The 12,920-nt window shown below is 46.5% G+C and overlaps 1 pseudogene; it reads right to left on the bottom strand.

Moving 5' to 3' along the window:
• Positions 1-12,132: 12,132 nt before the first annotated feature.
• Positions 12,133-12,694, bottom strand: LOC136378691 (ephrin-A5 pseudogene; annotated as a pseudogene).
• Between the last annotated feature and the right edge of the window lie 226 nt (positions 12,695-12,920).

The raw sequence follows: 12,920 nt of genomic DNA, 5'->3' as shown, positions 1-12,920 counted from the left end.
GCAGAATGCTAAAGGAGAAGCCAGTTTGTTCAGAGTTTGTGCAGAGAGAAGGAGATGGGGAACAGAGGTGAATAAGGCTAGTGAGCTAGAAACCTTTGATTCTAGGAAACTCAGATAAGTCAGTAGCTTTGTGAGCACTGAATGAGTGGGTTTTGGAGCCCAGTGTGTGTTTTTACTTGCCCACTGGGTGCAAGCTAGAATTAAAGGTAATGGCCCACCAGTTCTTTTTTTTTTTTGTATTTTCCTGAAGTTGGAAATGGGGAGGCAGTCAGACGGACTCCCGCATGCACCCGACCGGGATCCACCCGGCATGCCCACCAGGGAGTGATGCTCTGCCCATCTGGGGAGTTGCTTTGTTGCAACCAGAGCCATTCTAGCGCCCGAGGCAGAGGCCATAGAACCATCCTCAATGCCCGGGCCAACTTTGCTCCAATGAAGCCTTGGTTGCAGGAGGGGAAGGAGAGGGGGAGAGGTGGAGAAGCAGATGGGCACTTCTCTTGTGTGCCCTGGCTGGGAATCAAACCTGGGACTCCTGCACGCCAGGCCGATGCTCTACCACTGAGCCAACCAGCCAGGGCCTGGCCCACCAGTTCTTGGCTCTGTTGTTTCATTACTGTCTCTCCGAATCTAATGCAAAGCTGCATGGGCCAGGCGGCTGTGATGGTGGCTGTAGCCATGAGCTTTACAGGATTCACATCCAAAACTCTGTTTCCCTGAAGGGAGACTTAGCCATTGCTTTTATACACTATTTGGTTAATCACATGTTGATTTCTTCTTAGTAGTGGGTTAAACTTAGCTAGTTGGGTTCCAGTCAAGCTCATCAAGTCATAGTTGTACTACGTTTTAACATTTAGCAGGAATAGCATTTAATAAAACTGCTCAGACCTTGAGACCCTTGTCCTAGCTAACAAGAAGGTGGTTACCAGAAGCATGAGAAGTGTCTTATAGAATCTCATTTCTTAGGCAAGGGGCCCAACAGGCATTCCATGTATTATAGAAATGTTTAGATAGTTTCATCTTTTCCCTCCAATAATCTAATGCAATCTTACAAAACTCAGTTTTAAAAGGTTGTTTAAAAATCCCACTTGTAAATCCAGTACCCATGGCCACTATCACAGCCGCCTGGCCCATGAAGGTTCGCATTTGATTCGGACAGAAGGTAATGAAACAACGGAGCAAGAACTGGTGGGCCATTACTTTTAATCCTAGCTTGCACCTGGTGGGCAAGAAACACGCAGTGGGAAAATACTTCTCTTTCCATTCAGGGCTCCCAAAGCCACGGACTTATCTGAGTTTCCTACAATCAAAGGTTTTTAGCTCACCAGCCTTATTCACCTCTGTTCCCCATCTCCTTCTCTCTGCACAAACTGGCTTCTCCTTTAGCATTTTACCATTTTGGCTGCTTCTCCTCTCCTCCACATGGCCTTTCTCTGCTCTCCTCTCTGCTTTCCTCTTAGAACGTAATCCCTCTTCCCTGGAACAACATGATCTCTTTTCCTTTTAAATCCTTTTGGTGCGAAAGCTCTCCCCCAACACACATTAATATAATCACACCCATCCCAAGCAAGAAGGGCAACTAATATGATCACCTGGGCGACGGGCGTCCACGTGGGCAGTGCCATCTTTAACAAAGTGAGCATAATATATTTTATCTGCCCAACAGGCACCCACAGTCCAACTTCAGTTCTTCAAACTAAACGTTCTGAGTTTCTTGTGCTATTTTTGATGATGTAATTCTCAATCACTGTACTGATAAGTCCTATATAGCAGTGGTCCCCAACCCCCGGGCTGCGGACCTGTACTGGTCCATGGGCCATTTTGGTACCGGTCCACAGAGAAAGAATAAATAACATGAAACCTTGTCAGAATAACAAATTTAAATATAGCCTGAATAATGAGGACATGCTCGTTCCTCCTTTAACTTAGCCCAATAAATATCGTAAGTTTGACAATTATATTTAAAAATACCACAGTTTTTACTCCGGTTGCATAATTTTATTTTGTGCATTTATCCGTCCCACCCTAAAGGCCGTCCGTGAAAATATTTTCTGACATTAAACCAGTCCGTGGCCCTAAAAAGGTTGGGGACCACTGCTATATAGGACCCTGAACTGGTTATCTATCTGTTGAATGCATGACCACTCCAAGGGAAGCAGACATCTGTGACCTCTTTCTGCTTGACTTCCTTTATAGTGTGCTGTCACACACTGCATCTCAGCACATGCTTATCAAGCATCTTTTTTTTTTTTCAAGCATCTTTTATGTGCATTTCATATGCTAGATGCCAGGGAAAAGGAGATGTGAAGACAGAAGCCTGTTCCCCACAAGAAGCCAGTGGTCTGGCATGGAGACTGAGTTGTAACCAGCCATCTGATTCAGAATGAGATGTTCAAGGCTAGAAGTCCATACAGATACCAGGAGGGAGAGAGAGCACTCAGCCTGTGGAAGTGCTCACTAATTATGATGCCGAAAGAACTAACTGTGTAGAGATCGCAGGCTCACTCAGGAGATTCCCTCGGGAAGGGATCTCTGAGCAGGGATTTATTTCTAATCCACTGTGGAGTGTGAAATCACCCATGCTTGTAAGTTAGACTTGCTAAAGCTCTGAGAATCAAATATCCTGTCTTACTGGCTGAAATCTCCTGAGGTTTAGTGCTAGAGGTTTTCAGTGTTATTTCCGAGTCTTAGCAGTATGTCCTGCCTCCTTCTGGATTCAAGGTGATATTCCACAGCACAGCAGTTACCAAAAGAATATCCTCCCAGGAAGTTATTGTATAACTAAGTTAACAAATGCAGAAATGAATCAGGCTTGAGCTAGTGTCACCCCAAATCCAATACTTCCGTATTTTGAGGTCCCTGGAAATCTGCAAATACCATAGCTTCTGATCACACACCCATCCTGCTTTTATCCTTTCCCTTCTTCCCTGCATCAATGTCCCCTTTTCTTTTATGAGCAATAGTGACTCAACTGTCACTTTTTAAGTCAGTCCACCCATGTGGATGTTGCAGGTCCTCAGCCGACCCACTGCTGCCAGTGACATCCCAGCATGTAAGTAATAAAGGTTATGTCTGCTTCAGTGGGTCCTCCTTGTGGTTTTCTTCAGATTATCTGTGAGACAGGTGGACATACTTGGTCTCAAACTCCTGCGTTAAGGTAGATTACTAAAATCAAACATCCTTATGTCTTTTAAATTATGTATTTTTCTGGGAAAGGGTGTGTGTGTGTGTGTGTGTGTGTGTGTGTGTATGTGTGTGTGTGTGTGTGTGTAATGATTCATGGTCCCTGGATACTTGGATACTCACTACCTTGAAGCTTGGCTACATCAGGACATGTTTGGTCTGCTTTCGAGAGATAATTAAATAGGTAATATATGCACATATTACAGAATTCAAAAGGTTCCACAGACATTGAATGTAGTGGCTCTCCCTCTGCTGTCTTGCAGCTATATAGCTTTTCCTAGAAGCACAGCTGTCAGAAGTTACATTAAAGTTTGATCGTGCCACCAGGGATCTTCTCATCTAAGCAAGTCATTACCCAAAAGCAAGCACGCAGGGAAGAATGCCCAGCTCTGGGCCACACTCCAATGGCTCTCATTAATTAGACATGAGGAATGGCAATCCCTTGGCCTTTGACATAGAGTGTCTTTCAAGAAACTTCTTAGATGTAAGTAGTAGTAGAGAACTAAGAACTGGGATATGGAGGCCCTCACATATCCCAGCGTGTGGCTCACTGACACTTGCCAATCCAGCTGTCCCGCCCCTTCCCTGCCAGAAGGCTCGTTTTTTTACCCTGAAGGCTCCTCCACACCCCCCCCCCCCACACACACACACCTAGTGCCGAGTGCTGTGTAGAATTCCCAAGGCACAGTTACCTTCCCGTGAGTGAGTCAGGGACTATGTCCAGACCCCCAGAAAGTTACACAGAAAACCATTAGGGGGAAGAGGTTTATTCACTGAAAAAGAAAATTCTTTATTATTTTCCCCATTGCCCAGAAAAATATATTTCTTTATTTGGGGGGGAGGGAGACTAGAGGAATTTATTTCTTTATCTATTTGAGAGAGACTAGAGGAAAAATGCTCTAAATGCTGGCAAAGACCTAGTTTAAGGAATACCTTGCTATTGCTTTTCAAACTATTAATAATAGACCATATTGCAAAATGTAACAAGATGATCAGAGTGTGCTTCTCATTCTCCTCAGCCTGGCAACCCTTAGAGTCCTACAAAGGGTTGCCTGGCATTCCCTCTTCTTAGCTATTAGCATTAACACCTTAGGCCTGTTAGCAGGAAGGACAGTAAGTGAGCCACACCCCATCCCAAGGGAAATAATAAAAGTGATCCTAAGTCAGGGGTCAAGTCTGAGAAGCAGCATCCCATGTGCTATGAAGACAAACCTGGGTCTGAAGCTGACCTGGGAAGGTCGGGGCTGGAGTGGGGGTGGCAGGCCAGGGGGAAGCTGGGCATGGCCCCGCTGTGGCAGGCGAGAGGCGGTGACAGCAAACTCAGCAGCAGCAGGATGGGAGAAGCTTTAAAGAAAGGAGAAGTTGCCTTTTCTGTATATGTTGCCCACATTTCTGCTCAGCATAAGGTCCATGTTTCACTGAGACATCAATCAGGAAATAATTTCTGACACCTCAATGGGCAGAATATGGCCGACCAGCACGGATACTGCTGCTGAGTCACACGTGGAATGGAGAGGTAGGATGAGCTGCTGCTAGAGGCTCTTTGCAGCGAGTGGTGGTGGGAGTAGCTTCTGTGGAAGCATGATGATAAACAGACGTGGTGTCTATCAGAAGTGAGAATAATCTATGTAGTGTGTAAAGCCAGTAGCCACGGCCACCATCACAGCCACCTGGCCCATGCAGGTTTGAGTTTGATCCAGACAGATGGTAATAAAACAATAAAGTCAAAAACTGGTGGGCCATTAGCCCACCAGCTTGCACCCGGCAGGCAAGAAATACACACAGTAGGAAAACACTTCCCTTTCCATTCAGGGCTCCCAAAGCCACTGACCTATTTGAGTTTCCTAGAATCAAAGGTTCTACCTCACCAGCCTTATTCACCTCTGTTCCCCATCTCCTTTTCTCTACACAAACTCTGCACAAACTGGCTTCTCCTTCAGCACTCTGCCATCTTGGCTGCTTCTCCTGGCCTCCTCCACATGGTCTTACTCTGCTCTTTTACAGCATGGCCTTCTCCTAGAATGTAATCACTCTTTCCCTGGAACAACATGATCTCTCTTCCTTTTAAAACCTTTTGGAGCGAAAGCCCTCTCCCAATATACATTAATATATTCACACCCATCCCAAGCAAGAAGGGCAACTAGTATCACTTGGGTGATGGGCTTCCACATGGACAGCACTATCTTTAACAAAGAGAGCATAGTATATTTTATTATGCCCAACATAGTGCAAGAAGGGTCAAGTCAGACATGATGTCCATTGAGCTGTGTGGGGTGAGAAATACTGGAAACACAGACATATGGTTATGACTGAGCACATACTGCTAGGAGGTGGATCTTTGAGTAATATTGGAGGGGTGCTGGCCAGGTCATCCATATTGGAGTTTGTCCAGTCAAGAAATCAACCCTGGCTGTGCTAATCCATTAAGATTTTAGGGTTGTTGGTTCCAGCTGTTAGGATGACTTATATGTGTGCCCTTTTTATCTGGAAGAAAGGTCCATACTGTTGGGCAGATAAAATATATTATGCTCACTTTGTTAAAGATGGCGCTGCCCACATGGTGGCCATTGCTCAGGTAATATTAATGTGTGTTGGGGGCAGGCTGTGGGCAGGCAGAATCCTTGTAGCCTGGGGCTTGGTTTTGTGATTAAACCTTTCCCACCCTTTTTGATGTGGGGTGGTACAATCCAATCATGCCCCAGATAAGTGACTTTGTATTAGAGACTTCCTTATTTTGTATATTGGATTAAAGTTTTGGATTTCTACACTATAAAATAGGGGCAGAATAGGAGCTTGCGCTCTTGGTTCCTGAGATTAGCATAAGAGAGCAGAGAAAGCAGAGCAGAGAGCAGAGAAAGGCCACGTGGAGGAGGCCAGGAGAGGCAGCCAAGATGGCGGAGTGTTGAGTGAGAAGCCAGTTAGTGTAGAGTTTGTGCAGGGAGAAGGAAGGAGATGGGGAACAGAGGTGAATAAGTCTGGTGAGCTAGAAACCTTTGATTCTAGAAAACTCGGATAAATCAGTAGCTTTGTGAGCACTGAATGTGAGCGGGTTTTGGAGCCCAGTGTGTATTTTTTACTTGCCCACCGGGTGCAAGCTAGAATTAAAGACTATGGCCCATCAGTTTTTGGCTTCGTTGTTTCTTTACCGACTGTATGAATCCAATGCGAACCTGCATGAGCCAGGCAGCTGTGATGGTGGCCGTGGATACTGGTCTTACACATGCCTTTTGACTCTTAAAGGGGTCTGGGTTCCCAAAAGAATAACAGAGCCAGGCAGAGCTGGAGGAGCCCAGAGAGAAATTAAAGAAGGTGCAAAAAGGTATACGGAGACACTCGAGAGAGCAGTGTCAGGAAAGCTGGGGGAATAGAATTCTAAGAATCAAATGGAGGCCCTGGCGCCCTGGCCGGTTGGCTCAGTGGTAGAGCGTCGGCCTGGTGTGTGGGGGACCCGGGTTTGATTCCTGGCCAGGGCACATAGGAGAAGCGCCCATCTGCTTCTCCACCCCCTCCCCCTCCTTCCTCTCTGTCTCTCTCTTCCCCTCCCGCAGCCAAGGCTCCATTGGAGCAAGGATGGCCCGGACGCTGGGGATGGCTCCTTGGCCTCTGCCCCAGGCGATAGAGTGGCTCTGGTCATGGCAAAGCGACGCCCCGGAGGGGCAGAGCATCGCCCCCTGGTGGGCAGAGCGTTGCCCCTGGTGGGCGTGCCGGGTGGATCCCGGTCGGGCGCATGCGGGAGTCTGTCTGACTGTCTCTCCCCGTTTCCAGCTTCAGAAAAAAAAAAAAAAAAAAAAAAAAAATGGAGGCCCTGGCCAGGTAGCTTAGTCAGTTAGAGAACTGACCCAAAACATCAAGGTTGTTGGCTCACTACCCAGTCTGGGCACAAACAGGAAACAACCAATGAATGCACAACTAAGAGGAACAACAAATGCATGCTTCTCTTGCTTTTTCTCCCTACCCCCTTCTCTCTGACAGAAAGGAAAGCAGACCAAAACTTTTAGAAGAAAACTTGTTTTCCAGTCTGTGTTATCTCTGCAGCAGCTGGAAAACGTCACACAAGATACAGGGGTTTCACAAATAGTGTGGTAACAACATGCTTTGAAGCTTCTGGGAAGATTCATGGCCAAGAGACAGTGAAAATGTACTCCACAAGGACCCTGTCAGCTGGGGTGGTGTACTCTGGGGTAAAGTGTGAGGTTACTTGTACGCTAGAGCCTAAGGCTGGTTTCAGTACCGGCTCTGCCACCACTAGCTCTGTGACCTTGTAACTATGCAGAAACCTTATCTTCTTTCATCTGGCCTTTTATTTTTATTTATTTTTCTTTGACTCAAACTGGCCTTGCCCAGCAGCCCGACTCACCCACCTCCCTCTCTCTTGCTTAATCAGTAAGCCCTCAGGACAATGAGGTTTTGGTCAACATCCAGGAATCTTAGAAACATGGTCCTGAGTCTTTTGACTATAGAGACAGAGTGTTCAATCCAAGAAAAACAAGGTCTTAGCCTCAGGTTTTAGCTCTGCACTCAGGAAAGTGGAACAATCCCACAGAACAAATCCTTGTAAAGTGGTACTGAATAATTCCAGGGCTGAACTTAGGGTCAGATGCAAAGAAAAATTACCCTCTACCCCAGCACCAACCAATCAGTAGAGACCACAACCCTAACTCCTTTAGTAACCATGATTAATGATACCCCTGTAGAGCCAGTAGCCATGGGCACCATCACAGCCACCTGGCCCATGCGGGTTTGCATTTGATTCAGACAGACAGTAATGGAACAACGGAGCCAAGAACTGGTGGGCCATTACCTTTAAGCCTAGCTCACACCTGGTGGGTGAGAAAATCACACAGTGGGAAAACACTTCTCTTTCCATTCAGGGCTTCCAAAGCCACTGACTCATCTGAATATTCTTAGAATCAAAGGTTTCACCAGCCTTATTCACCTCTGTTCCCCATCTCCTTCTCTCTGCACAAACTCTGCACAAACTGGCTTCATCTTCAGCACTCTGCTGTCTTAGCTGCCTCTCCTCTGCAGTGTTGATGGCAGCATCCGAGCGAGAGAGAAAAAACCCCCCTCCCCCCCAGGCCTGCTTCATTTTATAGTGTAGAAATTAAAGCCTTTAAGCCAGTATACAAATAAGGAAGTCTCTGATACAAAGCCACTTATCTGAGGCATAAATGGGATTCCTCATAATAGTGCACCACCCCACATCATGCAACAGACAAGGGTATGGGAAAAAGCTTAGTTTTGAGAAGATCTTAGTATTAGAAGGATATTGAAAAGATCTTAGTATTAAAAGGGTAGGAAAGGCTTAGTCTTAAAACTAAGCCTCAGGCTATGAAGACCTTGCCAGTTCACAGCCTGTCTCCCACACCCAATGCAAACTATAAGCCAGGGGTCAGGAACCTATGGCTCAGGATCCAGATGTGGCTCTTTTGATGGCTGCATCTGGCTCGCAGACAAATCTTTAATAAAAAAATTAACATTAAAAATATAAAACATTCTCATGTATTACAATCCATTCATTTCCTACCGCTCATGTTCATGGTTGCTGGTGGCTGGAGCCAATCACAGCTGTCCTCTGGGACAACATCAAATTTTTATTGGATAATGCATAACATACACGGGTCGTTGTATGGCTCTCATGGAATTACATTTTAAAATATGTGGCTTTCATGGCTCTCTCAGCCAAAAAGTTTCCTGACTCTTGCTATAAGCGAACAAACATATACATCATATTTACAAACTTATTTGACTAACGCCCCCCCCTACCCACCCAAAACCCATTCCGTGGAAGCCATCAGGGAGCCAGCTTTGAGCCTTAGCTCCCCTGTGACTCTGGGCAGGGTGCCATCTCCTTAATAGATCCTTACTTGTGTAAGAGGCTAAATTAAAATAGTTTCTTGGGAGGACTGAGTCACAGAATTTCCTGCAAGGGGTTAAGTTAAGGCACTGTAGATAACTAGAAGCTTAGTTCACAAACCTAAATCTTTATTTTGTTGCCTAAGAAATACAGGGAGTTCTCTTGCAGAAGTTCCCAGAGGCAACAATACTCTGTTTGTTCCTGGGAGACACCTGACCCCTGCTGCCTTGAAGATTTACCAAGGACACCAGATAAAACCCTGCGGATTAGGCCTGTGTTACATTAGAAGAATTTGCAGAGGAAACGTTCCTGCAAACCTCCACCTCTCACACACTGCTACGTGATTAACTGCATAGACTTTTTCCTTTTTTCTATTTTTTTTCCTTTTACCCCTCCAGGGGTCCCCAAACTTTTTACACAGGGGGCCAGTTCACTGTCCCTCAGACCGCTGGAGGGCCGCCACATACAGTGCTCCTCTCACTGACCATCAATGAAAGAGGTGTCCCTTCCGGAAGTGCAGCAAGCTGGATAAATGGCTTCAGGGGGCTGCATGCAGCCCGCGGGCAGTAGTGTGGGGACACCTGCCTAAGACTTTTACTAACAGTCCCTGAACCCTATAAAAACTGGCAGCACAAAGAGAATAGGGAGGCAGTTCTCTTGGACAGGAGTCACATGCCTTAAATTGCTGCAATTTGAAATTAAAGACACACCTTACACCCACTCGTTCCTCATCTCTTTATTGGGATGACAGGGAATCCCGAGTCCAGCTTTGCTTCTCTGGTTTCACTTTCTTGGCTGCAAATTCCTGTTCATATCTCATTGCCTAATTACACAGGACATACAAAAAAAAAAAAAAAAGTGTTGTGAAACTCTCTGAAAACTATTCTGCAATGCTGGATAAACGCAGATGTATAAAGGCTGATAAAGTCCATTTCCACCTCCAGCTGTGCTGATTCTAGCACTGACTTCTCTAGGGGCAGCTGGAGACAAGTGCCTGAGTGGGCACTCCCTTCATTAGTGGAAGCTGGGGTCTGAGTACCAGGTGAGCGACTACAAAGGGCCAACAGGTCTGAAATGTGAGACCCAGAGGAGGGTGGAGGGACCACAGGAAGAAAGGGGTGGCAGCGTGGGAAAGAGCCTGAGGCAGAAGGCTGGTGTGGGAGTGTGCCGGAGTGTGCAGGAGTGTGCGGACCCGGTGCCCCTTGTAGGCAGGGGGTGTGTGGGATGCTGTGTCCCCTGTAGGCAGAGAGTGTGTGGGGACCCAGTGCTTTCCACCCTGCAGGCAGGAAGTGTGAGGGACCCAGTGCCTACCGCAGTAGAGACCTGCCCAGCAGTGTGAGACCTGAGTGTGCAGGACCCTGTGACCCTGTAGGCAGGGGGTGTGCGGGACTGTGCCCCCTGTAGACAGGAAGTGTGCGGGACCCTGTGCACCCTGGAGGCAGGGGGTGTGCAGGACCCTGTGACCCCTGGAGGCAGGGAGTGTGCGAGACCCTGTGACCCCTGGAGGCAGGGAAGAGAGCTGAATCAGCCAAGGCTTTTGCACTAATCCTCTGATTTTACCTTTCATCCTCCCCTCTCACCTTCTCCTCATTTCCAACCCCAAAACCATGCAGATAGTACGAAAATGGTTGCTGATGTTTACTAAAAAATGCAGTTGAGAATTTCTGACAGTTACCTAGTTTCGTTACTCTCCTTTGCCTAATTTACTGACTGTTGAAAAAGATTCTCAGTGAAAAAGCCAGATTTCAGCGCCAGTGCTTTAAATGCCAGCTTCCCGCGGAGACGGCTGCCCAACGTAATAACCTAGGAACAGAGGTGCTGCCATCCACTGGGCTCTGATGGTGTGGGATGCCAGGGTGCTGGCTTGGAGAGAAGGCCTCAGAGATACCGCCTTCCCAGCGACCCCTGATTACCCACTGTGACTAAGGCGATGAAAAGATCTGATACAACATCTGTCTTCTTGCTGCACTCCAAAACCTCAAAAACTGCCTCAAAGAAAATTCCATTTTTCTAACACTGTAACATAAAATCCAGGGCAGGAGGACAGATGGCCTCTGCTGCCCCCTGTTGGTGGACTCAAGCTAACCCTAAATATTTTATTTAAAACATTTAGGAATATATTTTTGTATTTCAGAATTTTTATCCAGTGAAGGGACTGTCCACCACAACACTTGTCCTTAAATCCCACTAAAGAAGTCAGTTCTATGCCCAGCTCAGCTGAGTATCAGCCTTAACCTGTGCTCATCCAGCATCACAAATTAGTTTCCAGGGAACATCACACATTTTTCTAATATATGTCTTATGAAATTTTTATCCTGGTTCTGCTGTCCATTCACTGTAAAATCATATTGAAATAATTAATTTTTGTGTGTGTGTGGCAGAGACAGAGTCAAAGAGAGGAACAGATAGAGAGAGATAGACAGGAAGGGAGAGAGATGAGAAATATCAATTATTTGTTGCAGTTTTTTAGTTGTTCATTGATTGATTTCTCATATATGCCTTGACCAGGAAGCTACAGCAGACCGAGTAACCCCTTGCTCGAGCCAGCAACCTTGGGCTCAAGCTGGTGAGCCTTGCTCAAACCTGATGAGCCCGTGCTCAAGCTGGCAATCTCAGGGTCTTGAACCTGGGTCCTCTGCATCCCAGTCTGACGCTCTATCCACTGCGCCACCGCCTGGTCAGGCGAAATAATTAATTTCTTTGGGCTGAGATCTCTTTACCTATACAATAGTGTATTAGTCTCTGTCAATGATGTGATTTGTGATTCTGAGGATGCTAGGTTTTTTATAGTTTGAAGAAGGATGAGATGATAATGCACTGTCCTGAAGTTTTCAAATCAATTGGGTCAACGTTTAATCTGCTATTATTGTTTTCATCTAGGCATGTATAAAATATTTACTGTAAACTCTATTTTTATGATGTTGAATTTCATTCAAGATAAAAATAAAGCAACTAAAATAGAACAGCTGAAAGTAGACATCATACTCTTCATAACCTTATACCTTTCTGGAGGCAAGAATGAAAACAAAAACTAGAACTTGTTTTGGTTTAAAGTTGGCATTTGTTGCTTCAGCAAGAAAATGATCACGGCTAACTCATGTACCGTTGTCATCTGCTGGTTCTAATGAATTTTCTACTTTGTTGTTAACATCCAAAACACAATCATGAACATCTATGATTTTCATACAGCTAGTTGTTGGTCTCACAAAGACTGCGCTTTAGACAGGACCTTCTCCCATTGTCTGAGATTACAGAGGAGATGTAGAAACAGTCTCTGCTTTGCCTAAATTCAAATCCTAGAGAATAGGGTGTGAAGACCTGGAATTTTCAGAATATTTCAGTGGTCCATTTGCAGTGTGAGGTCGGTTACATTTCCAGTTCTTGAACCCTTTGCAAGTGTGGTCGCAGACACTGTAGCATCAAAGTTTACCACGCAGAGGACATAACGCTTGGTCTTATTATCCGGGACCGAGTCCTCCCAGTGAGGGCAGGGAACGCCCAGGGAGTCACTGAGACAGACGTCCATGTGGCAGTCCCTCTGGAATCCTGGTCACTGCTATTCCGGTAGACCCTGTAGGGATCGGCGGCCTTGGAGTCCGAGTCCCAGCTGAACACACACATTCAGAAACTCAGCGTGAACATCTCTGCGTGGAGCATCACGCATGCTGGGGAGCGGGAGGAGAGCGAGAAATAACGAGACAGTGGAGTGAGGGGAGGGGCTGAATTCAAACTCGGACCTTCCAATGGAGCGTTCAGAGGGAAAAAAGAAATCACAAGATGGAGAGAAGCGTTCGAGTGTGCGGCGGCGGCGCGGGCGGGGTAAAGGGTGCGGGGCTGTGTCCGGGGCGGCGGGGCGGGCCGGGCACCCGGGAGAAGGAGCGGC

Source organism: Saccopteryx leptura, chromosome 7 (assembly GCF_036850995.1).
Source record: "Saccopteryx leptura isolate mSacLep1 chromosome 7, mSacLep1_pri_phased_curated, whole genome shotgun sequence".
Taxonomy (NCBI): Eukaryota; Metazoa; Chordata; class Mammalia; order Chiroptera; family Emballonuridae; genus Saccopteryx; species Saccopteryx leptura.
The sequence above is the reverse complement of the archived record's forward strand: the minus strand, read 5'-3'. Positions and strand labels throughout refer to the sequence as shown.